Genomic DNA, 27105 nt, shown 5'->3' on the forward strand with positions numbered 1-27105 from the left:
AGGTCTAAGGTCGAGAACGATTGAATATGAAAGATTAATTACAAGTAGAGGTTCTTCTTGTAATTACAAGAAGAACCTCTATATAAGTATAATTATACTTAGTCTTATCTATACTTAATTTCACTTATGTTTTGTTTTTCTATCTTTTGTTCATCTCATGATTTGGTGATTTTGAGTGATATCCATCATAGACATGATCTCTAGTGAAATCAAAATAAAACCTTATATACTTCAGGAAACAGTTTAGCACCGCGGTGGTGGGTTGTGGTACCGCGTCAGTTTTTTATTTTTATTTTTTGAGAAAGTTTTTATTTTTATTTTTTATTTATGTACACAACATAACATTGTAAATATACAATTTGCAAAGGTACCTACTATTTATTTCTATAGAATTTTCTTCCCGCGACATTACATTGTTTACGGAAATAAGAACATGTGGCATATAACTTAAATAAACATTATGTATGGTGGAATTGTCCTGAGTTAAATTTCAAACTTACATTTCATCGACCACAAAATGAATAGATAAAAAATTGAACATCTTTATTAATGAAACGTAATCCTCTGCACGGAAGTTGCTATAGTCTTTTTTATATTAACTCTGGCTTCGTGTTATGAGGGTTTATCAAACAAAGAGGATATTTTCTCCAATTTAAATTGACATTGGAGAAGATAATCATTTGTCTTGAGTCTATTTTGGGTGTATTTTTCAGTCTCTTTTGGTTACTTACACGATTATTTTGAGTAATGTAAGTATTTTAGCTCATATGATTGCTAATTATAATTTTAATTAAATATAAATTTTCATTTTATTTACTGAAATATTTGTTTGAACACATATTTTAACTTTGACTTTTAAGTAGAAGTTTCCTTTAGGTATTCTTTTATTCGCACAGTTTGTTTAAACTTAGTTGATAACGCTGATATGTGCGGCATTTCGAAGTGAACTTTTAGCTTCAATGAAAAATTACAGTTCGAAACGAAAACTCATTACAAACTTAGTCACGAGCTGTTGAAATAGAGTTGCTACAAATATTTCAACCGAAATTTCCAATAATGCTCCCACTTCATGTCGAAGTCTGCAAAGCAATACAGGCCATTCATTTAAACAGTAATGGACGTGTAAGTCGGTAATTATTACGCTACTGGACAGATCGCTACATGTCTGTGATACAGTGTTTATGGATTCTTATTACATGAGTGAAAAACGAATTGCCCTAAACTAAATTTTTCTCTGCGTGAAGACGCATTCTCCGTTGTATTTACGGCTGTGAAACCTCCAAGTCAGAGGTAAGAGTAAGACTAATTTTAAAAAACGTTTTTCTCTAACCCTACGATAGTTTTTATGCTCAACTTGACAAATAAGTATCTGCGTTTTAATTCTAAACTTCTACATTTAAATATAACTTTTCTAATCAATCACTTTAATATGGCCTGTAGTTAAACAAGTAACTCAAACTCGATCTACAGTACTCACTCAAGTAAACTAGTTAAATATCACGTTCCAGCTTTGACAAACAGCGTGTGGGAATATAGTCTAGTCTAGCTTTCTGAATAGCATTAGACCGGTTTGCCTGGATTTGTGCCTCGTTTAGTCATAGGTAAGTCAGAAATGTAGAGTAGTTGAGACACAATTTTAGTCAGGTCTTTATTTTTTCTTCAAAATGTAACACTGTTTTTTATTTACTACTTACAACTAGAAGTTGGCGGGAAGTCCTAAAAGTCATGTCAGACACCTTTAGGCTACTTTAATAAAATCTGATGCCAGTGTTAGCAATAACACACTCGATAAGAAAGAAATATTTACTTGCCTGAATTCTCACTCCGAATTCATCAATGGTGTACGTCTGGTCGAATGAAGATTGAAAATACCAAGTCCAATTGGCAAAATCTAATATCAAAATTATTTCTTTATTCAAATCAAATCATTTATCCAGAAATGAGATATTCACAGGCAGTTTTTCACGTAACATTTTAAATTGAATAATATTTATCAGAGCTACAATTTAGGATAATATACATTACTAATTGGCGGTCTTTAATAATGTATATACTAATATATAAAGTATATACTAATATATACATTTATAAAGGTAGGTAAAGAAAGCATGGAGACTGCGTGGGAGCCAGCGTGGGTTCGCCCAGTTCCAGTTAGATGTCACCGCGCACATCGCCTTTGCCTTATGTGTCATAAAAACATTACCATATTCGTATCCATCAGAACATTATCATATTCTTCACGCACTTGATGAAAAGGAACCGACGCAACGACCGTAGCTTGTTATATTACCACGTAAGTAAGACGTTCGTGGTTATGATTATTGTGATTGAGAACATTGTAATACATCGAGTGTAGGATGATACAAATAAGCGACCAAGAAAATAAAGAAATAGCTATACACAACTAATCTCACTGCCTATTATTTGTGAGCCATCAAGTGCCTTTGCTCATCCGTGGGACTCTTAATGGTTTCAAATCAATTAATAATATATTTTTTTGGTGCAATTGTGAGAGCCAACTAGGTCTTGGGAGCACCTCCTGTAAATTTATGTAATTTTCTGTATAAGAATGTAATAACTGCTAATCAAAGTTACAACGCTGGATCATTATACAATCTTGTGAATATGAAAATCTAAGAAGAATAGATACGAGATGAAAATAAAACACAAATTAAATTTTCTGGTTGGATACCAAGCATGATTTAATGTCTGTCTTTTAATCTTATTAAAAGAAATAAGCGCGAGATAAACACACAATACAGATACCAGGAGAACTTAAGTAAACAAGAGCCAGTACACAAGGCATGCATATGTCTATATTCAGTGTAAACAAGGAGATTGACCGGGATAGGATTGCATCTGCCAGCTCGCCAGGTCAATATATGTCACTTGATAGTGAACGCAATTGCATTTGCTTCAACATTGTACTATGCACTATATTTACCCTTTCCTTAGAATGTCCGTTTACATTGTGTGTATTCATTATATACATACACGCAATATAGGGTGATATACAAATAGGTTTGTTGAACATAATATAAAAAAATGTAAGAAAATATCTTTACAATACAAATTTAAAAAAACTTATTATGCTCGTGTCTAAAATTATTATTTTTTGATTACATTATTGACAATTTTAGATTCTGATTGAATTTCCGGTTGTATAAAAAAATAAGAAGTCAGGTATGTTAGGTCGGGCAAGGTAAATACTGATACCACCTTTATAATATAGAGTTCAACCATAGTAAAAAATAAATACATTAATTTAAAGAGAAACGATTGATTTAAATAAACATACATATAATATATTGGAATAATATGAAGAATATTGGATATTTTCAATCATGCCGAAACAAAAGAAAGATTTACATATTAAAGTTTGCTGAATAAAAGTTGTAGAATAAAAGATTTTCCATTCATTTTCACCCATGAGCTCTGCTATCTCTGCTAACTTTGTAGAAATTCGTAGCCAACAGTCTCAAAGTTAAGCGTATTCAGAAGCCACTTCAGAAGACGTCAATTAATCACATAGTTATAAAAGTTTCAGCACAAAAGCCTGTCAGTCCCAACACTCATGTCATTTCTCATAAACTATGGGTGCTTAGCGATAAAAAGAACTTTTATTCACAAATAAGTTGAAAGGTATTCTGAAATTAATTAGAAAATCAATCATTTTGCAGGCCACTTTAGGTTTAATAATATTTATCGTCTAATAAACTTCTGCTCTATTGTGTTTTTGGTACTGGATTTCGAGTTTGAAATTCACATATAATCAGAATGTCTCTAGTATCATAAGGAAACATATACAAACGTAATGTGAATTTAGGTATGCACACTAGTATGTGGGCCATTACTGACTGCCCAATTTATCTCAATAGACACGAGGAGAATGCGGGTAGACGCAAAGGGCGTGCCATTTAGATGCTCACAGGTGGCCGAGCGCTCATTCGAGCGTTAGCATCCAGCAAGGATGGACGTCCCGCTCGATATAGAAATAATAAATTTGGAATGATCAAAGCGTGGTAATTATAGAATGCGATTGTTTATTTGAATGTAATTTTAATTCATGTCATGTCTTATATTTAACGTCCAGCTTAACAAGTGTTTTCTTGCTTTATTTTTATACTATGGCAATGCCTATAAAATCTGTATATATAGAACAAGCCTATGCGAATTCAATGAAAGAAATAATTCAGTCCTTAAGCGTGAAAATGCCAATAATTCACACACAAAAAACATTCCTCTTACATCGAAGAGTTCAGTGGCTGTATCTTCGGATGGCATTAAAAGGCCCTCCTTTTTCTATCAAACGAGGCCATTTCCTTCGCTGTCTTGTTGAATTGACATCCATCGCTGTCAGATCACAATGAAAAAGTATATTACATTTACCAGAGCCGAATGATGGGCCATTTTAAATCTTCTTCCTTTGATATAGCGAACATCTGTATTATTGGCTGCCATTAGGTGGCTTTGTTCAATCATGGTATTTTCGTGAGCGCCGATGTCGTTTCAAAAAGAATCCATACTTGGCTCAACGTATTGATTCAATTTGTCAGGCTCTTCTCTCGCCTAATGAACTTATTTGAATTCAGATAGGTGTATTAATTTTTTAAATAAATCTTCGCTGTTTAGATTCGAAGTCTTGATATGTATTTTAAAATCAGCAGTTTAACTTATGCCACTAAGGCTTCGTTATTGCATTATTGAGTAGGGTTAGTCCAGTCACGAACTTACTGGGGGTGAATTGAGTGTCTAGAAGCTGAATAAGCTCAGTTGGTTGAGTGCAATTTTAGTTATTTATATTGGCCTAAGTAAAATGTATTTGAAACTATCATTACGTTTGCCTTGTGCCAATAAAAGTACTGTTTCTATCGAGGGAAGGTAAAGTTTACGTTCGACCTTACAGCCGTAGGCAATTCAGGGACATGCTCTGTTTGCAAAGTAATTTCCACCATCAGTTGGTTAAGTTAGGGTTCAATATAGAACGATGCTAGCAGAGTAGATAGGAGAACTACTCGGCTACTGTAATTAAGTACATAATGAAACAATTTGTTATCGATTTATTAGTAGTAGATATGGCACTTACTCAAACATCATGTTTTTACCTTCAATACAATAATTTATTGATTCGAATGCTGCAATGGTTTTTCTGTGTTAACCGTAATACATTTTACACTTAAACCTTTCTCAGGAATCACACTGTCTATTGGAAAAATCCGTAAATATATCCATAAGGACAGACAGCAAGTACGGCATTGATTTATTCATATAGCTGCGGCCCGGAGCTTCGCTCCCGTGGGAATTTCGGGATAAAAAATACCCTATGTGTTATTCCTGGTTATATTCTTCCTATGTACTGTGTGTCTTACGTAACACTCCGTCCGTTAGTAGATTTTGCGTGAAAGGATAACAAACATACACACATACATCTTTTACTAACTATTACGACATTTTTATCAGCACAACCAACAATAGTGTAACCAAATGGCAGTAAAGTTTATACGAAGCGTCGCCTATGTTGCTCGTAAACTGCGGCAGTCAATGTATGGTAATGTTTTTATCGGGATCACTCGCAATAACGGGCAAACCCGCCCGGTTTGGTTGAGCGACAAAAGCTGCAAGACACGGTGCTTTTACTTAAGATATAATAATGGACAAATGGACAACGCTTAAAGGCAATAAGCTTGTATCGCAGGTCCGATGGACAGAAATACAGAATCGGCCCAACACTCAGAACCGCAGACAAATATCACAGGTATAAATATTTACCCGCGCTGGGAATCGAACCCAGGACCTCCAGGTAGCGGATGAGCGTGGTGACCACTACACCACGGATTTTGTCGTAATTACTACAGGTTTAGGAGTTACTGTAATCAGTTAAGCTGTGCAGCATAGCTACAAGCACGGCGTCACTTATGCAACATATCATCGCTTACCTAGGACGCAGAGTAATCGAATGTATATATGACACTGTGACGTTTTTCACGGAAGGCTTTGATCCGATATTGGATTGGGAGTAGAATATAATGGTATACAGCTGTTAGGAAACTCTATATTGATGTTGTAGAAGGATTGAGGATTGATGGGTTAGCTAGTTGCGATATTTGTAGTTCACAAAGTTTGTAGTTTAAATTATACGATTTCGAATAGGAATATGTTGTACAATTTTCTAGTTGTTTTTTTTTCTCAAAATTGTATCGCGTAAGTATCTTTTTTTTTGATGTGAAAGAAGGACACATAACCACATTTTAACTTTATTTTTTTAGAGTTTATTATTGTCAACTGGTGTCAGATTTTTAATCAGTTTGATATACAAATTCATGTGGCGCGAGTAGGATTCGAACTTTAATATTTATAACTTTAGTATATGGATTTTCTTATCATTTCTAAGAAAACTGATCCCCGGGCTAAAGCCTGTAGGAACGTACGAATAGAAACTTTTAGAGCAGATGTCTCAATAGAAAGTAGGTCACGACGACTTGTAACTTGTTAACCTCGAGCCGTGGAAGGTCTTCATATTCCAAGGATTCGTGGAGTTATCACGAATATTTGCGAGGAAATAATCGTATTGACAAAGTCAACATTTATGAAGAAAAGTAATCTCTATTCCTTTGCTATCTATAATGATTGGACAAAATTATGGCTGAGGATAGGCAGACATTGAAATTGCAGACAAGAACAAAGTTCTGACATGTTCTGAAATTTGCGTACGATCGTTCAAATTTCATACATACTTACTAATGAAAGTATAATAATAAAAGTAAAGTATATAATATTAATAGTAAAGTATGTATGTAAACAAATTCTAATTATAATTAAGTTTGCACCACTGAAGTATTCCCCGAACTAACTGATTTATTCCTCGCGGACGACAGCGCCGGTAACTAATGCCTTTGACGCTAATAACGCAAATATATCTTAGTTCAAGTTGATTAAGAGCATTCCTAACTTCGGGATAACTGTGGGTTGTCTGGCTCGGCATAATTGAATTGAGGTCAGCAAACAGGTGTGCTAGCATAGACGAGTTCAAACAGGTCTTCGGTTATGTGGTTAGGTACAAAAATATTTCCAAAAAACACCAGCACATGCAATACAATGATAGTTTTTGTTTTCTTGACAAATTAGATGAGTGCCCATGTATGCTTAAATAATTAAACACTGTTGAATAAATTAATCGGAATTTGAAATAATTGAATAGGATAAGGTGCAATAGATATTCTGTACTAAACATTCGAAATTCAAAATATTAAAAATAAACATTTTGAATTCCGAATGTTTAGAATAGATATCCTTTTTTAAAGATAACCTTTTATATTTTAAATTATTTCTACTCATCTTTTGCCATCAACGTTTTATTTATTAAAACTGACTTTACACGAAATAGAAAACATTATATTCCACCTTTAGCTCTCATAATTTCGGTGGAAAACTAATATTTTTTGCTTAAAAGGCTGAATTAGGTATTATCATTAAGATCGTTAAAACGTAACTAATTTAGAAGAGTTTCTCATTCCGAGTTCATTCTTTGTGAACAAACGTATTCTGAGAATGTTGGTTCTTTGACATAAGTTTTTCTTTTGAGAAGGTTAGAGGAAGGCTCCAGGGTTGTTTGCTAAAGGAACTCAAGGGCTTTACAAAACTTTTTGTGATTGTTGAAATAGTTTATTTAGATCACGCCGACGAAAATAATATAAAAAAAGTATTCAGAGGCATTTAAAAATTACAAAAAGCCCATCATGGCCGAGTCAGAATCGCACTTGGTTTTTTATTTATAAATCAAAACGATATTGACAAAATAAATCCACCTATTTATGCTTCAATCACGGTAACCACTTTTCTATAAAATAATATTACACAAAATATGTTATTAAATGAAGATGTTTCTGCGTGACACGGGAAAACGGCTTCAAGGCCTATTTTAAATTTCCCCGTGTTATAAACTAATTTTCGCGCCTTACCAAAGCCCCTCGAGTTTCAACACAGTAAAATGTTTTGTAACGGGACTCGGTCCTGAATGGAAATAAGGAAAATACGTTGCTTGAATATACTAATAAAATTCAGTGTTACAACGAATTGTCTTTTAGAATATTTTAAGCAAACAACACGACGTAACACGAGTTATTCAAAGGTAACCACTGGCGCGTAAAACCGCTTTTGGCAGGTTTATACTAGTAAATTATCGATTCGTGCAATTAAAGTAGTAGTCAAGTAAAAAAATCATAGAATTGAAATGAGTTATTCATTGAATAATTAAGTTTCTTTTTTACATATATTTAGCTGAAGAAAGTAGTTGTGGATACAATATTTACTCGTGAAGATTTTATTACATATATTCGTTATATGTTTTCTAATGATATTACTTCTTTTTTTGCAGGTAAGTTCAAAGAGGCTACTCAGTAAGAATTTAGGCGGGAAAACCCTTAAGTAATTCTTAAAACAATCCAGTGCTTGCTGATCGAGAAAAATACTTTTAGCTCTTTAGAAATTTCTTTGTAGACAAAAGGAGTCTTAAATAATTGAGATTTAAGGCATCGTTTATATGTGTTATATGTATATTAATCGATGGCAATGTTTATATACTTTTACAGGTTTATTAATCAACAAAACAACATAATTATTATGATTTAGATTTTTTGCCATCGATTAGTATTAGGGCTTACATTATTACACAAGGCAAAAGACACATTTTTATCTACAATAAAATACATCCAACATTTATGTTATTTTGGAGTGGTAGGAGAAACACAAGTACAATTTTTAGGAAGACCAATAAAAAAAAGTTTCATAAATACGCAATCAGCTGATAGTTTTATTCTCAATAATAACAAATTATCACCTTAATTACAGCGCTTTTCTGCCCACTTCGGAGCATAGGCCTTATTTTTTTGAAAATACTAAATGTAATACTAAATGTTACAACACAGAAACAAGCAAGCAGTTGTATGATAACCATCAAAATACAGTATTCCGGCGAGACCAAGTTTGACATCACCAAAATTACAGGCATCAGTCTCGAGGGAGCGCAAAACGTGACGTAAGTTCGCACTTCGGGTTATTGCAGTATAAACCCGGCTTTATAAATTTTGTATGACCACTATGGGACCGGATACCCCCCGGCCAAAGCAAGATCTCATATATGTATGAGCGTATTTCGTTTTTTATGACGTTCTATGAGCTGCGTCCGAGTTTTAGACTACGTGCCTCATAGCGCCTTCGCATTTATTAGCGTTGTTTACGATTTTAAAATTGTAGTTTTTGTTTGATAATAAAGTATTTTACTATTCTTACTTCTAATTAGCCCGGTAAAGTATACTTTGAAATTATGTATAAAATTATTAATTATAAAATGAAATGAATATGTGGTAATATTCCAGTTTATAGCTCTATAAACAAGTTTTAAATTATCTCAAAGTTTGAAAACTCCGTAAGTAGTATATTTTTCAGGATAAAAAAGACGTTAATTCGATCCTGTAAATTCTTCAACAATCTTACACTTGCCCTTATTTCTGAACCGATAAAAGCTACCTTTATTTATTTTTTATCTGCAAAGATAAGGGTAAGGACACAAACGATTTATTTACTGCGCAGCACGGAGCCCACACGCGCCCCAAGGGCTATTAAGCCATTAGGAATGAAATAGGAGTGCGCCCTTATCTTCCCATAGCAGACAAAATAAGCGAAAGGAATGTAACCGCGAATTAACTCCTGCCCGCTCCTGCGGCTCTGGTACTCTTGGTAGCTTAATGGAATGAAATTTGACAGTGTTGCCATGTCCGCTGGCCTAATTTAAACTTTTTTGTGCGACTTTTTACTAGTTGTAGGCGCATGAAAATATTGGAGTTGCTGATATTTTAATTGAAGTTTACAGCTTTAAACTTAAATTCTAACTCTCTCTGTATATTGACTTTGAATTTCAAATGACATTCTTGATTCGATTTCCGATATTTGATTGTGCAAAATCGCCGATTCAGAGTCAATTTTACATCACTTTTACGGCGGACGTAAAATTTTTACTATTTTTCCACTAATTTGTCGCGTTCCTAGATATCTGTGTGGTCCATTGATTTGTAGTGACCCTTTTGCCGATTGGCTATCGCTTTTACTTAACACAATATACTCGTAAGTCTATAGTAGTCATACACATATGTTTGGGCATCTATTATTTTATGCCATTTCTGTATCAAAACAATTAGGTTATAAATTACTAAATCGAAAATCAAGATAATAAAATCAGCCCAATAAATGAGCCTCCAAATGAATGAGTCAACTCGTGGTTTTTCCTGTAATTGGTGTTTATTCGAAGGGAGGGTGTTGCAGGGAATCCCAAAGTTGGTGCGACACGGGCCCCTTGGGAGCTATATCCGGGTCGGGAAGCTAGTGGTGAATACCCAAGGTGTTTATATATACGAAGTGGTAAGATACGGCACCTTGAGTAGATTCTTCATGTGAAGTTTCAAGTGAATAAAAACACTTCTAAAAAGTAGTCGGTAACGAATACGAAAACCTTACGAGCACCCCTTTTATAAACTTGAAACTTTGCAAAGGATATACCGTATCTTACTTTGTATGTATATATGTATTTACTTTGTGAATACCCCATATACGGCGTATATGTACGTACATTGATTATTACTACGCATGTATTTTAAAAAAACGTTGACTTTTGTGCTGACCTGAAAAAGGTAATTTAAGTAGTATTTGTAGAATAACCTGGGGAATATATGATAGCACAAATAAAAAAAAATCTCGGAACATCTATATTTAGTTGACAGCATTTTCCTATTATATTTATTCCAATACCTTATACCGCACCGCGATTTTCCGCGAATTTTATAAATGTTATTTGTATAAAGTCAAAGATTCGCCGAATATTTTGATGAAGCGTGTGGCGCATTTATTTCTGTACATTTATTGACGAAGCGCGTTGCGGATTTATACTGAAATCTGAACTGTGATTTCGCCTATTTCCAGAAATACATTAATTATAATGAACGACCCATATTTGTGAAGATTTGGCATGAGGTACTTCATTACAAATTGGAGGCTCTGCCTTCTTAAGTCTCAAAATGCGAGTCTCAGTTTACGAAACGTGGTGAAATCGGAGAGAATAAGAATGAGCAGATTCAAGTCCGATTAGGGTTGTTACATTTTTTTTAGAAACAATTATTACTGAGCGAAACATAGATGTTTCTTCAATATGTATGACGTTTTTGAGTTAATCGCCATTATTTACATTTATTTATGACTCATTTAAAATAACACATTAGATAAAATAAAAAATATCGTTATTCAGTAAATATAATCAAATTATGTAACTTTTGTATAAATGCAAAATTGCGTTGGCGGAAACACGTGTAATATTAGTACTATGTGATTCTTTACAGAGAAATTCGATAATGACATGTATCAAAAATAACTGTAAAGTATACGTGGGTATCCAGGATAATTTTCGAAAATGGGACTTCCTTTGAAACTGAAGGCGACAAAGGCTTTTTCGTTCAAATGTGCTGCTTAATCTCACTGATATTATAAAGGCGCAAATTTGTGTGTATGTTTGTTAATTATTCACGCTCAAAGGAGAAATTTAGTATTAAGGTAACTGATACCTTGGATTATGACATAGGATGATTTTGTAGTACGATGCCTACTAAGTATCGCACTTGTTTTACTTTTTAATAATTTCAAGCAACACACACACTTTTATCCAGAAAATACGTGATTCTTGTAGGATTTGGTCAAAAAGTCTAAACAATCAATTGTATTGTGTGCTTTATAAAGTAGATGGCGCTACTGTGCATAAAACAATGCGGGGTCTAAAGTAATATAGATATATCAATCAGTGTTCACACTTCACAACCCTAATCCAGCAAACAGGCTTCCCGTGGCGTCCCACTGTGAGAGGTTATTATAAAGGGATTTATGTAGCCGTGTTAACCAGATTACAACGTCGCGCCTTCCTGGACGGGGATGAGCCGGGAGTGTTTGCAAGTAGGATGAGTTGGGAAGCTGTTCCAACTAGCTCTTGTGCTCTCTGATACCGTTTTTGATTAAATTTGGAATATATAGGTAAAGAGTCGAGATCGAGTATATAGGCTAGAATATAGGCTTTTTTTTATTTTTACTCCCAAAGACCAAGAATTGTATAGCAAACGCACCCGATATATTTTGCCGCGAGCGGAGTTGTAGGAAACAGGTAGTTCATTATATTACAAAACTCTAGTCTACTAACCTAAAGGTACCTACACTAGCAAAAATATACATTAATGTATAAAATCTGTTAATATTAAGTGCAAAAAATGTATTCGGCAGGTTGTAGGCAATAAGTTAAATTATAATTTATTGTCTAAGATAAATGTTGATCCCATCAATTACGGAAGTTTAAACCAACCTAAAATGTAGCCAACTGTTTAGTTCGTTGTCCTTGTCCATTGTGCGGAATCCTTTGTTCAGACAACAATACGGAAAACTGTTGATGTTAATGGCACTAGGAGTTACTTCGCCACGTTTTTGTGGCGTTCGGTGTCCATTTGTAACAGTTACAACGATTGATGGTTCGCAGCTAAGTTTTTCCTAGAATTAGGCGTCATCATAGATAAAAGAAACGGGATCGGCTGGATAACTATATTTTGTTTTTGAATAGATATAATTTTATTATTTTAATGCAACAGCTTTGATCTTTAAGTAGATAGCTTATCCCATAATCCAAATATCCCATAAGGCAGAGTCCTGCTCTTATGATCTATACTAGAAAGTACAATTGATTAACTTATGAAGATATCTGTTGAAAGTACTTTTTAAAGCAAGACTAATTTGGTCTAACAGAATAACAAGACATAGACTTTTTCGTTTTCTTGACATCTAGAGGATAAATTCACAAAAATCTAATTGCCACTTGTGTGTATAGTATTTAGTTTATCACAACGTGTTTATGTTATTATATTTATTTAAATTTATTAATTTATTTACTTTTATAACTTGACCAGACGTTAGGGTCAACTTTAACTTTTTTGTCATTTATGGTCGATATCGCAAAAACTTAGCTGTCTGGATTGGAACGTAACTTTCATCTCACACGAAAACGCCTTTTTCATCGAGTTGCGTGAGAAGGGACCCAATATAAAATGCTTGCCTACTTTATAGTATGATACAGCTTCTTTAGCACGTAAAGTATTTATTGATTATTTTAAAAATTTATTTTTATTATTTGGGGTTCTGTCGTATGTGAGGATTTACGAGTCAATTTTTATATGTAACATTAGAATCGTTATCGTTGCCGGAGATATGTTTAAATGTCAAGACTTTGACCGTTCTGTTTTTGGACTCTTAAAAACTCTCGCTTAAAGATATTGAATTCCAATTTACGAATACTTATATTATTTAAAATGACTATTTATATTAAAGAAAAAAGTTTAATGTATTTTTAGAACAGAAATTTATTATAATTTCTCGAGTTACCCAAGTAACATTTAAGTTTAAACCTTTAAGTTTGATAATATCGTTTCAGGTTGGGCCCTACGATTAATTACCTTAGAAATTTATATATATATTAAAGCCCTAGTAAAACATATTTAACTAAATAGTTTCGTGTTCATAAACCACATTACAAATTGGAACGTAACTTCCAACCCTCGCTACTAATGGTCAATGGCTTGTTATTAACATTCTGCACTCTCAACAAGGGAGGAACACCCTTGATTTTATCTGCAAATGCTAACAAATACAATTGCAGAGAAACATTTTCCGGGATATAAATACTTTATTAAGAAATATATTCATCTTTCATACGATTATAACATGCTGTGTCTTAAGCAACATGAGGCATGTTGCTGATTAACAATTGTAGAAGTTTATTCGCAACGCGCTTCGTCAAATCTTTACAGAAGAAAACACGCAACAAGCTTCGTGAAAAGAAAACAATCTAATAAATTACTTTATAACAATACTCCGTGCCGAACCGGGCTCAAATGTCCTCAAAATGACCCTGTAGGTGGTAAGGTTTGAGAAACTTTTTGTGGTATTTAAAATGACAACTCTCTATATTATTTTCAAACGTTATCCAAAAAGGAAGCTTTATGTTCGAGTATATTATTTTTTCATGTACCTACCACAATTTTTGTTTTTAAAATGTAATTTTTACTGAAAACATATACTCACGAGTTGTCACGGCACTTCTTCGTTTACGCTTTGGCTTCCTGTACGAGTATAACATCTTATGTTGAATAAAGTATTTTGAATTTTTGGTAATCAGAAAATTTCCACCTTATCACTAACTAAGTAATGTGACAAAACAGTACTATCATTTAACAAGTCGCTTACATAGTAAAACTACAAAGCTATCCTAATGCAGTGCCATTACATCCAACCTGGAATACTCTGGAATACCCGGTTCACGCATTGCGAGGTTGCGAACTATCATACATAGTCAATGCGATGTCCCGGGCGTTTTAGCAGATGAAGCAGGGGCATAGATTAAAAAAACTACAGAAGAACTTCATTTTCACCATCCTTATTTTTTATCTTTATTTTTTGTCTGCTGAGATAAGCATTTAAATCAGCATACTACAACCATCACTAACTTAAAAATCTATCCATATTAAATCGTCATCTTACAATTTCTTATGCACTTGACATTTTAATAAAATATTTTATATCATTATTAGTGTAAGTTAATATAATAAATATATCTAAATTTTTATAAGCCAATAAGGTTTTATGTTCCATAATCAGATACTTGCCTGTCTTTTTAATATTACAGTGTAAATCTAACCTATTAGAAACTTTTTGAAATTAAATTAAATTTTGCAAATTGAGTATAAAAGCAAATTGAAAAAATTACATTATGGCGATCGAGTGATGTCGGCGTGTGCATGATAGGAGAGTGAACTTAAGCCAAAATATCTTTTACGCTTTTATACTTGACAAAGTTGCTTTTCTATATTTTCTATTATTTGTGTTATATTCTGGCTTTATTGCTGCACTTGTTTTTACTGTATAGGGATAGTCGGAGATCTCCGGTGAGCCTCATGTGAGAAGGGTTTCAAATTAACCACAATTGCTCTTACTTAGTTAATGTTATTTATTCTGGGCGTAGATAAGGATTATTATGTACATAAGTCTGGCACGAGTTTTTACGAGAACGAAACCTTAATGCTATCGACTAAATTTATATGAAAAATGAAAATTATACATTTTCCATATGAATTTTTGTGCAGCTCGATATGTTTTCGTTTACGCTAGCCATAGTGCAATAGTAATTCCAATCCATCCAGATTGGAATTACTAGAGCATATATTCGTAAACTATCCCATGACAAACCATAATTAAAATGTATATTGTTATGGCCATTTCACGACCTCGGTGGCGCAGTGGTAAGGTTCTTGCCACTGAACCGAGAGGTCCCGGGTTCGATCCCCGGTCGGGTCATGATGGAAAATGATCTTTTTCTGATTGGCCCGAGTCTTGGATGTTTATCTATATATGTATTTGTTATAAAATATAGTATCGTTGAGTTAGTATCCCATAACACAAGTCTCGAACTTACTTTGGGGCTAGCTCAATCTGTGTAATTTGTCCTAATATATTATTATATTAAAATATATTAATATTATTAATTATTATTATTGGTGGTGAATTGCAGCGCGCATGCATTTATTCTTCTCCTATGTCTGAAAATCATAGTTAGAGTTTATACTGATACAAATTCTTCGTGCATAGAGAAAATCTAAAAAATTAAAAACAACACTTACCGTTACAAAGCTAAAGCTTTACTATTTCACAAAGCGATGCTCTGCTATGTTGTTGATCTATCTCGTCTCTCTTTCAATCAAATTTCGAATCTCATTTTCGCTTTTACGCGCCACATTTTTACCACATACAAGCTTTTCCCGCCTTTTTATCTACAATATGAGTATGGCACACACATTTTTGCATAATAGAAAACAGGGGACAATTTCCAACCTGCATTCCCTGCTTCATTATTTCTCAAGCAAGCCTTTGGAGTCTCAAGTTAAAAGTGGAACATGCCCTTTTTATTTTTCTTCTTTTTTACCCAGACAAAGAACATTGGCTTTTTGCTAATGAAAACTTTTCAACAGTATCAATCACTTAATGGTGAAGAAAGAAAATAAATAATTAAATAGAGAAAATAGCTCCTTTGATAATGAAAACTGTCTGTCTTTGGTGGAGAGAGAGATTTGTTCAACCGGAATAATGGAATTGTTTTCAAAGAAGAACGTAATTTTATATCAGAGTTACCTTAATATTAGTGCTTGCGCGCTGTTTTACGCAAAATGTTGTTGTTGTATTAAAACATTATTCACGCTGATGTTCTATCTGCAGCTTAAATTACAAGTGTAATGTAACTTAGATTAAATTTACTTAGATCATGTAAGTGAAAGAAGGAATTTCCGAGGCAATCTTCTCTCTATGACTAAATTTTTTTAAAGCCAAGTTTTCTAAGAATCTTAGAAATTCTTTATTCTACTGAATTTTAGAAACTGACGTTTAAAATTGTTAAAAATGCTAAATTATGTTACAATATTTTTTGAAATCATACACAGTCATGCAAAGACTGCATAAAGTGTTATCTACCCTTCATCACATTGGCGTCATACAGCGTGGCGTATACGCATAGTAATCACATTAGAGCGATCATATATACCACGTCACTCCGAGGCTACGTCCTCGTAGCCTCGGAGTGATGTGACAGGAAAAGAAATTTCAAAAATAAGGTTAAAAACTGTTACAATTAAAAATTTACATCTTATAAAATGTCCTAACGTATCTTAATCGCAGAAATAATTCCAATGTGCTTATTGTTTTTAGTTAATCAGAAATTGACGAGAAAAGAATCACATAATTGTTAATTATATTTTGCCACTTTAAATTATAAAAAATGTCCATCTTATACTTACACTGTTTATTTTCTGATAATAATCGTATTATTCGTTTCAATCACACGAAAATGTTCGCAAATTAATAGAACTTATGTAATTGCATATGTCAAAATGTGGCTTAGCATAGAAAACAATAAATTTGAACCTAACTGTTTTAGAGATAAAGCTTAAATTGCGTTGTCCTTTTAATTAACAATACCTATTTCCTGCGTACTTGGTGTGGTAACCACGAAATGTTTGATTGCTATTGCGCTCTAGGACATTTGTTAATGTTGTGGGTTTGTAAAATAAACATCTGAAATTCCCAGTGTTATTTTGCTAGGCGTAGCGCTGTTCGTAGAAGTGCTACGGTTGTGCTACAAAATGTCGTAGACAGTAGTATTGTAGACAGTTTATAGCGTAGCAATCATTTCCTTCATTGCTGTAGTTTGGCTCTTTGGTCAAGTCATCCCGTTCAAACTTATACCATGGAACTCATCCCATCTACTGAGACTAGACTCATCTAATTTCGAAACAAGAAATTCATCCCATTTGTAGTTTTTAGTTTTGCTTTGGACACAAATAAGTCTTTGACTATTGAAATTCAAATATATAAGAATAATATGTCAGTAGTTAAGAGTGAATACGACCAAATTATGTTAAATATGAGTTGTATTGATAAAGAAAATATAATAAAATTACTCATCTCTTGGGATGAGATGTTTACGTCGTTTTACGGTATAAAGTATTGACTGTTCTATTGCTTATTTGTATAAGTAGTACCTTCATCCACCAATTTAAATAATTGGATTTGCTAATTGTCTGTTTTAGCGAAGCGCGAAAATTATATCTTATTTCTAGCAAGAATTAATCATAGTATTACAAAGTCAAAGTTACAAGTCTTGGCAAAAACAATAGAGCTGAAAACATTTTCAGTGATCATTAATTTTAATTCTAAATAAGTTTTAAATTTGTTATCATAAGCAATAGCTTATGATAACAAATTTAAATCTTATTTAGAATTTCTGTTCTGCTTCTATTGAACCAGCTCTATGTTTTGAAATCTTGTTACGTACCCTGGAAAAAAGTATCAAAAAAACAGTAAACAGCAAGTGGTATTCTATACTTGCCTTTCATCCAAATCAGTCCAGTATTTTAGTTCAGATTTTACATGACTGAGTAAAAATATTCACACACAACTAAACTATCGTATAAGTTCGTCAACTCGGCGAATCAAGAAGTGTGAAGACACCGACACAGCACTAAATGCACCACCCTTCAGCCAACCAAACTTTAGCAATAGCATTTTAATATTCATAGTTTTCTATTGCAACTGCAAAAAAAAATAAAATAAAAGAGCTACATACTCGCTGTGCAAACTTTGCAGTGCCTATTATTCCAACGATATACGATGAATAAAAAAATCCCTGCGAGCTAAGCACTCCTCCGCGGTATCATTAGTAATGAATTCAGTACCTTATTGCCGAGATTTCCGCATTTTTGTTCTCGGATAATTTTCCTAAAGTAACCCTGTAACCCTCTAGGGTGTAAAGTATAAGGGATGTTTCATAATAAGTAATTGGTAGGCTGCAGGTTCGGTTCTTTAGACAGACTTTTATATAATTAATTTTGAGTAAAAATCGCGAGAAAACCCATCCTTCTACTAAGGTTGTTGTGTAATGTTCCAAATGTAGATCATAAATTTTTTCCAAAATATTTTTCATTTAACTAGATTTGTTCATCATTCTCTCTATTCTTGTTTTCGGTTGCATTAGTCTGAAGCCGGGGTCCGGGTAAAAATAAACTTTAGAAACCTTCAGATCTTTCATTACATGTGTGTTGATTTATCCATATATTGATGCTCAGTCAATTATAAAAAGCGCAGACTTAGTTTACTTAAATATATTTCATGCGACTTTAATTGGTCAAAATACCATAAACAGCAGGAAAATGAATATTTAATTCCACGGCCAAATCTGTCGATGTCTCTAATAAAGTTATGCCATAACGAACTTACGATATCATTAAACTTTGCGTTATCAAATTAACAAACTTCTGAGTAGAAAAGTTTTCTATAAACAGATGCTTAATAAAATTTTGAAAATTCTCTTTGTTCTGCACATTGTCTATGCCAACGGGACTTACGGGGCTGAGATATAGGGGGTATAACAAACAATAGTATAATGAAAAAGTATATTATTATATTAAAATAATATTAATAGAATATTCAATCCGATTATACCATTTTTTTCATTCTTTAGGGTTTGTTCACCACTTATTAATAAAATATTATATTGTAATGTGCCAGATAATAATAATAGAAATTCGCCTGATGTGATTGTCTAAATAGCCCTATCGTTGGTTATTGTTGATTATCTTATAAAATTTAATTTTGAACGATTTTCGTTCGATGTATATGCTATGGTTATAAAAAAATAAGCGTTTGTTAGTTTGTATATTTGAGACAGGTAATCTTCGAAACTATATGGAACCGATTTCAAAAATTCTTTCACCATTAGAATGGTACATTATCCAAGGTTGCTATAGGCTATATTTTATCTCAAAATTCCCACGGGAGCGAAGCCCCGAGCAGGATCTAGTGTTGTATATAGACAATCATATACTTTATCAGCAAGAGGCCCTAAATATAGTTGAATATATTCTGATCCTCTTGTACCTATCTGAATATACATAAAAAATACGTAAGTATTATTAACATATCAATGATTCTGTTTACTGCCACATACTACAATGTTTACAGCTAACAACAACAAACAAAACAAACCAGAACTAGATTCACCGGGCAAACTTAGGTTTTACCAGCCGAGTCAGCTCTGTGCACAAAATACTGCGCAGTAACATAGTGTAGACTAAAGTTGCTCCACCTCTGAAATATAAACGAAAACATCGCAAAGATAAAACTTTTGTTCTCTGTTGTACATGCTGCGGTTTTAGAATAAATATTTGTATTATAAAATATATTTTTATAGGTAGATTACATTTTGTAAAATCACGATATGAGTTGATTACTCATTAAATTCGGAAAAATATTGTAAAGAATAAGTTCTTTTTTGAATCGATTATGATGGATTTATAAAAAAATATTAGATAAAAATATATAGGCGGATTTTTAAAAAGGGATATTTATCTGGGCTACAATTTTTTTAATGAAATCTAGTATAAAATTTTGCATGTTATATTGAATTGCATGTTTTTATTGTCCTTTATTTGCCAAAACATCGAGAAGTTTTATTAGCATTCAAGGAATATGCACATACGTATCACTACAGTTAAACATATATATTTGATAAATAAAACAGAGTTTCCCTTATAGTCACGAAACTATAACAGTACACGATATCCATCCACATCCACAACTACAGAAAATATTTAGAGTCGAGCCGTTGTCACGCTACGGCTAGTTCTTTCATTTTCCCATATGATATGGTAATGTATGAAAAATATATTGCACGAACCTCTATGCTATGTAATATATGTTTATTGTCAAACAAAGGTGTCTTGTATGTTTGCAGCTGGATATTATACAAAATGTCGTGTTGGCTTTCATATTTTATTTAACTTTATACCACGAATGCTTTTATATCTTTCTTTTTTATATAATTATGATTGATTTCTTCGTATCAGCCAATTATTATTGTAGTCGAATTTCTTTTGTGTCTTTATCATTCTTGCAATGTTACTATGTCTTGGTTGCAATCTTACAACTCAATTTTGAAACAAATATCTTCAATAGATTGAGCTGAAATTTTGTATATAAATTTTTTTCGGATGACAAAGATAAGCATGACCTAAGAAACTATTTAATTACAACTAAACTAAATAAACTTAATTAAAAATCACAGTAAGTAATCTATTTAACAAAAAATATTATAAATACCTGAATAAAAATATTGTCGATAGCAACAGTAGCAAAATAGCACAAACATAAAACTTTATTTATAAATCTGGAATTTTTGGTTATACACCAAAAATACCAGATTCATTTGTCGCACAAAATATTGGAAGTAACATAACGATCATTCATGGAAAAGTCTATAAATATCACAAGAAAATTCCTGTTCAAATCTCTCCATTCTTCCTAAGTTTTTTCAAAAAGATTTTCAATCACATCCTACCCAACTTTAATTGATCGCGCGGAGGCAGTAAATGCCCCATTATTAAAAGTTATTTGGATTCCTGAATGCTGGTACAGTCAACAGCACATAAACCTATCCCAATTTATTGCAAATTCACGCCAGTTTTGTCACCACATACCTAGTGATGAAAAATCTAAACCTCGTTACAGGCAGTTTTTCAAATTTTTAATTACAAATTCTCAAAGTTTCAAACTATTAGCCTTTCGGAACGACTGAGTACGTTTAACTAATTTTAACAGTTTTTTGTCTCTTTATCATGTAGTTGACTGTACTTCTTTGGACAGATCTTATATAGAATTTTATTAAGTTTGTCGTTCACTTTATGAAATGTGGAGAAATGAACTAAGGCGAGAGGAATTTAATTAAAATAGGTATAGCCATCTCATCCGCTCCTGAAATGCGATCCTGTTGGCGTTAACTTCCTGTGGATCGGCTTCGCTCCCGTGAGGATTTCGGGATAATTATTCCAGATTTTCTGATATTTTATTACCTGAGTTCAAGGTTCAAAGTTGAATTCGTTTGTCAAAACTTGTCGTAATAAGATACATCCAACTAATCGGAAAGTGATTTTGAGACGCGACTACAACAAAGCCGCAACGTGATTGGAATGAATAGTTCAACGTTCCACTGTAACACTGATGCATTGCATATCTAATCAAAAGCTAACGTAGTAGAACAGGTAGATCCTGGTAACTTTATTATATGATATAATAATACAGATAAAGTATCAGTAAATAGTGGACCGGGGTTATAATCGAAGCAATTTTTTGAGAAAGGTGAATGTAGGTCAGCCGAATAGGATGGTTTCTGTTAGGAAATTGTTTTCACGATGATATGTACGGCAGACCTTCCTTGATCGTTCTGAAGCATTAGATGTATTTCATCTAATAACTCTTTTATCTGTTGATATTCGTGTATTTGTAAAAGTGTCGTGTAATTTCTATAAAACATAGTAATATTATATGCGAGTATAAAGCCAGACCACCAGCCACGTAGCTAAGCGACATGGAAAATATACAAGAGACAGAAGATCGAAGAGACAGAACAGGCTCAAACCCTAGACGGCCTGGAGTCACTGACCTCAAATAAACTAGGAGTAGAGGTCGAAGAAAGAAGATTTGTAGAATTTAAATGAGAAATATCACATTTCATATGAATGTTGTCAAAAATATTTTCAAAACTTAAAGAGATAAAATGAAAAAAAAATCATTCTTTAGCGGGAATCTGGAATCAAATGTTTTCAAATTACCTTGAACTAAAGTCGGGACATTGAAGTATGTGCTGCATTTCCATTAGAGATGTTAAGTATTTAATTTCAAAAATAGTCCAACTAGAACCTAAAAACATAGGCCCAATATTACTTTATCTAAATAATGTTGAAAACTATACTAACATTCATTAGAAGAGGGACATGATAATTTTTTATCAATGAATACAACATGATCTCTATGACGACAACAAAAACTTGTAGTCGAAATGATTACGTAAAATATTTATTTTTCATCATAAAGATACCTATATATTTTCTTCTACAAAACACAACTAAGTTACAAACGGGCACAAAAGGGCTGGTAGTTCAATTTGTTTGTAAATAATAACACTCAAAGTTTATATTTCTAGAGTGCTCTTTATGTAGACCTCGTACGTGCTCGCGCGTCCACGTTGCGGGTAAAGGCACATTTAATATAGTATGTAAAGGCCACGCAGCTTAATGTAAAGGTTGGATGTGCAAATGAGATTACTTGTGTGTGCAGGAATTTTTAAATATTCGCGATGTCTTATATAGGGCTTGGGATGGTTTGCAATGGAAAACTGAAATTAATGTTAACCCTTAGCCTAATTTTTTGCTTTATTCTTGATACAAGGTATTTTGATAAAATGATAAAATCATATCTCTTAAATTGAAAATACGTGATTTCCGGTTTTTTGTTCACATTGAGGTTAACTTTTTAATCAATTACTATTTCGTTGTTTTTAAATAGTTGCGTCATTCTGATATCACTGCCATACTAGTTCCTAAATCTGTGATGTAAAATATTATTTTTAAGATCTTGAAAAATTCCCTCTATCTCATCTGTGCTATTCCCTGTTTCTTTTTCAGTATTAAAGCGTCGGTTCACAGGATCCTCTTTTCTACTTCTTCTTCTCCAATCCGCACGGTCGTTGACCTTTGATAAAACAATCTGATTGAACTTATTTATCAAAATTCATTAATCTTTGAAGTTCAATTCAAATATAGCAAGAATTTAAGGAACCTATAAATTATAACACACTTTTCGTCGTTAGTTTAAAGTAAAAGGCAGGCGAAACTGTAGAAACAAATAGTCTACAATATATCTAATGTCCTAACTAATTTATTGTCCACCTCGGAGGAATAAAATACTTTCTCTTTTTGTTTTTCTTGGAGTAATTTTCCTAGAACCTAATATTTTATCATGGCATGACAGAACAATTTGACAATCGTGCGATCGTCCTCATTTATTGTACTTTCAGTATACGAAGGGTTTTCCCCTCCAATTTCTTAAAACGATTTCTATCATCCTTTAGCAATCATATTTTACTGTCCTGAAAAGTTACATATGGTGTTACAGACGTCCATATGTATACGACCACTTCGCATCAGTTGTGCTGCATGCCTGTTTGCCTGCTTAATAATATTAATACTACCTATTTGGACTAATTTTTTAACGTGTAAAACTTAATTCTATATATATATCCAGTCCAATCATTGAATTTCAATTCGACTAAGAAGTGTCATCTCAAAACCGAGAAATTAATATCAGACATGTTCTAAGTTCTCCGTATATTTTACTGGCGTCTATAAACCGTTTTGGAGGATTGCACCAGGAAAGGGGTAGGAATTCTCTTAAAACAATGCTTAAGACGATTTATGGGGCTCGTAAAACCATTTCAACTAGAATTAGTTTGAGTTATGACTAATGGCTTGAGATTTTTGGATGTAACGATGTAATGCAGAATTTTAACGTTAAAATCTTTTGAATCGAAATGTGTCACTTGAAAAATGTAACGTGAAAAAATATTATTTTCTTTCTTCGTGTGTTATATTATAAGGAACGTATCCTCGGTCTTATTTATATGTCTGTCTTAGTCTATATACATAGTCTATAGACCTCGGTGGCGCAGTGGTAAAGTGCTTGCCTCTGAACCGTGAGGTCCCGGGTTCGATCCCTGGTCGGGTCCTGATGGAAAATGATCTTTTTCTGATTGGCCCGGGTCTTGGATGTTTATCTATATATGTATTTGTTATAAAATACAGAATCGTTGAGTTAGTATCCCATAACACAAGTCTCGAACTTACTTTGGGGCTAGCTCAATCTGTGTGATTTGTCCTTATATATTTATTATTTATTTATTTATATATTTGTACATTTTTCATATCATATATAGTGGTTTATAATATTACTAATGTGAGGGAAAACAAAATGAGATTTCCCAAAAAATGCTCACTTTTGTTTAGTGTTATTATAATTTATTTTTATTGCAACGAAATTAAATGTAACTTTGATTCCAGGATTTTAAATGAAAGAGAAAAAGAAACAAATATTGACGTTGTAACTTGTAAAAACGGACAACATCTAGAGTTCCATTAAATAGAACAAACAGAAGTGCTATTAGTCTCCGAACACTAATTGCACTTGTTGCACCGACATTGGTGGCGAGCCGCGAGGGATGTTATAAAATTTGATTTTTAAACGGTTTTTAAATAGCTTTGTGAGTTTTATTTCGGTATTTTTTATTCAACACTTCATGTATTTGCCCGTACTTCGTACTGAGCAAATGTATTTGCTCGTACTTCGACTTTGACATTACGTACCATTTTAGTATGATGATTGTATTATATGTTCATTTTCACAAGCTCTCGTGTTCTCAGTTTCATTAACCGCTATGTTGCCCAGAAGCCCAGGATCTGAATAAAAATTAATCCGTAAACATTTCTATGTTAGAGACCTAAAAACTTAGAAATATTTGGTTTCCCGTAGGTCGGCTCTGCAAATTACTAAAAGGAAAACATAGTTTAATATGAATTCTATCATATTATTTTTATTTAATGGCCAAACATTGACCCCGTTCCATGGGCGGCCATCATTACTGGCCATACTTACCGAACATTAGAAAGGATAATGCCTTCTTTCACGCAACACAACAAACCAAAAACCACCATTAGTGGACATGATGAGTCATGCACTGACTACTTACATTACTACAACGATGCGATTTATTTATATGTCATATTTGTTCGGGTGGAAGCTTTGCAAGCAATTGCAACTGAATTTTGGAACAATTATCTTCAATCGCTTGATCTGATTTTTTTATACACGTTTCGTTTGTATGGCATTTTTATGATACGCATTATGCATGTATTTCACCCTGGATCGGCTTGCGATGAGAGAGCACTACACATCAACAATTCCACCGACATGATTTGACGACGAAAGCGTGTCAAAAATGCGCAAAAATTTCGCTCCCTGATCAGCATGGCAGAAAAACTATATTGCAAAAAAATATACAAAGGGTGTCCGAACGATGAAACAGGGAATATTATCGCGTGACGCATAAAGGTTCATGGCCACTGGTGCGTGCGGACGCGCCTTCCGGAGACTGAACACGGATCTTGATTACAGCTGGTTAAAGCTTGGGGGCTGAATGGACCTGAATAGCCACACTAAAAAACTGTTTCAAATATTAGCTCAGCTCCGACGCTCGACGGCTGAAGAAGAAACTAGGAAACTTGATGAGAATTTTAAATATGACCTGGTCTCTTTGAAAGCATTAGACCACCACACTTAGTTTTTCTATTTATCAGTGCGCAATTTTGGAAAAGTTTAAAGAGGTTGTTCTATTTCCATGGTTTTTGGCATCCTGATTTGTCACACCAAAGGCACGCATATTTTCCTTGACGATATCAAGCCTTTGATTGGTTTAATTTTAAACAATTTTTACAATCTTACCTTTTGATTGCTAACGACATACAATATTGTGTACGAGTATAACAAAATCTCATTACTATAATGTCACTAGAAGCTGTGACATAATGCCGGCGGTCACGAACACTGGCATTAAGCTGGCATTTCATTATTGCACAAAGATTAGCTATTAACAGCGTCCTTCAAGCTCAAACTTGCTATGTATACTATTTTTCTGAAGTTTTGTATGTTTATCATCATCAGAAAAATAATAGATATCTAATCATCAGAAAGGAAAAATAAAAACAACTGACATGCTGTACCGACCCCACATATAGTTGGTTAAGGGTAGGCGTACTTCGATTTTTAGTTCTTCAATAACACAGCTGCAAGCTTTGCAAGTATATAATTTATGCTCCCAAAAGAAAAGCTCTGCAAAGAATATCAAATTGGACAATGATACGATACACGCAAATAGGCATGTTGACATAAAATTTCCCGTCGGCAAAAAATGCAAACCCAATAACCTGGCAACACCGTATGACGCATTCTCCCTTGTTTCAGGTGAGTGAGTCAATAGGCGAGCGTCGGGGGTGGCTACCCTATTGTGTGAGGCTTCTGTCGGGAGGTGACACACGGGCTACTTTATGTTGACTGACCGACGGCGCTTGTGGTCGGCTTTATGTTGATTGGAGGGTTTGTTTTCTAAATTAAACGCAAATGGAACATGGATATATTCTAAAACCTCGATTCAATGCAAATTCTTAGTTTGCTATCAAAAAATCGGTTCTTTATGATCAAATTAGTGTTTGGTGGCATAATGTTTATATTTATATATATATAAATTTATATTTCCTAATCTGTTAAAATTTGTCTAGTGTATTTAAATATTCATTTCCCTTTGGTTTTATAGGCATTTGACTTAATTTGTAGAATATCAGGTTATGTAGGGTTTTTACAGTCCAATATTCACTAATTTATGTGAAAAATATTGAAAAGCGATATCTGAAGTACTAGACTTGAAATTCAAGATCACCTTGATTCCGTCACATCTTTTCTGAAGTACCTACTCCATGAATAATGTATTTCAAAGAAGTGCTGAGGAATTTTTCTCCATCAATTTGCCGATGACGCATAATGTTTACATCG

General features: G+C 33.3%; 2 protein-coding genes across 4 annotated transcripts in view; one reads left to right on the forward strand and one right to left on the reverse strand.

The window, feature by feature from the left end:
- mlt (mulet) overlaps window positions 1-1282 on the reverse strand; it is an 80153-nt gene extending 78871 nt beyond the window's left edge. Inside the window, exon 1 of the mRNA XM_053752921.1 lies at window positions 1278-1282. The gene's annotated coding sequence lies outside the window, so the exon portion shown is untranslated. The remainder of the gene's footprint in view (window positions 1-1277) is intronic.
- The window catches only part of Appl (beta amyloid protein precursor-like), a 108071-nt gene that overhangs the window by 39754 nt on the left and 41212 nt on the right, over window positions 1-27105 (forward strand). The window lies entirely within an intron of this gene.

Source organism: Plodia interpunctella, chromosome 12, assembly GCF_027563975.2.
Source record: "Plodia interpunctella isolate USDA-ARS_2022_Savannah chromosome 12, ilPloInte3.2, whole genome shotgun sequence".
NCBI classification, from domain to species: Eukaryota; Metazoa; Arthropoda; class Insecta; order Lepidoptera; family Pyralidae; genus Plodia; species Plodia interpunctella.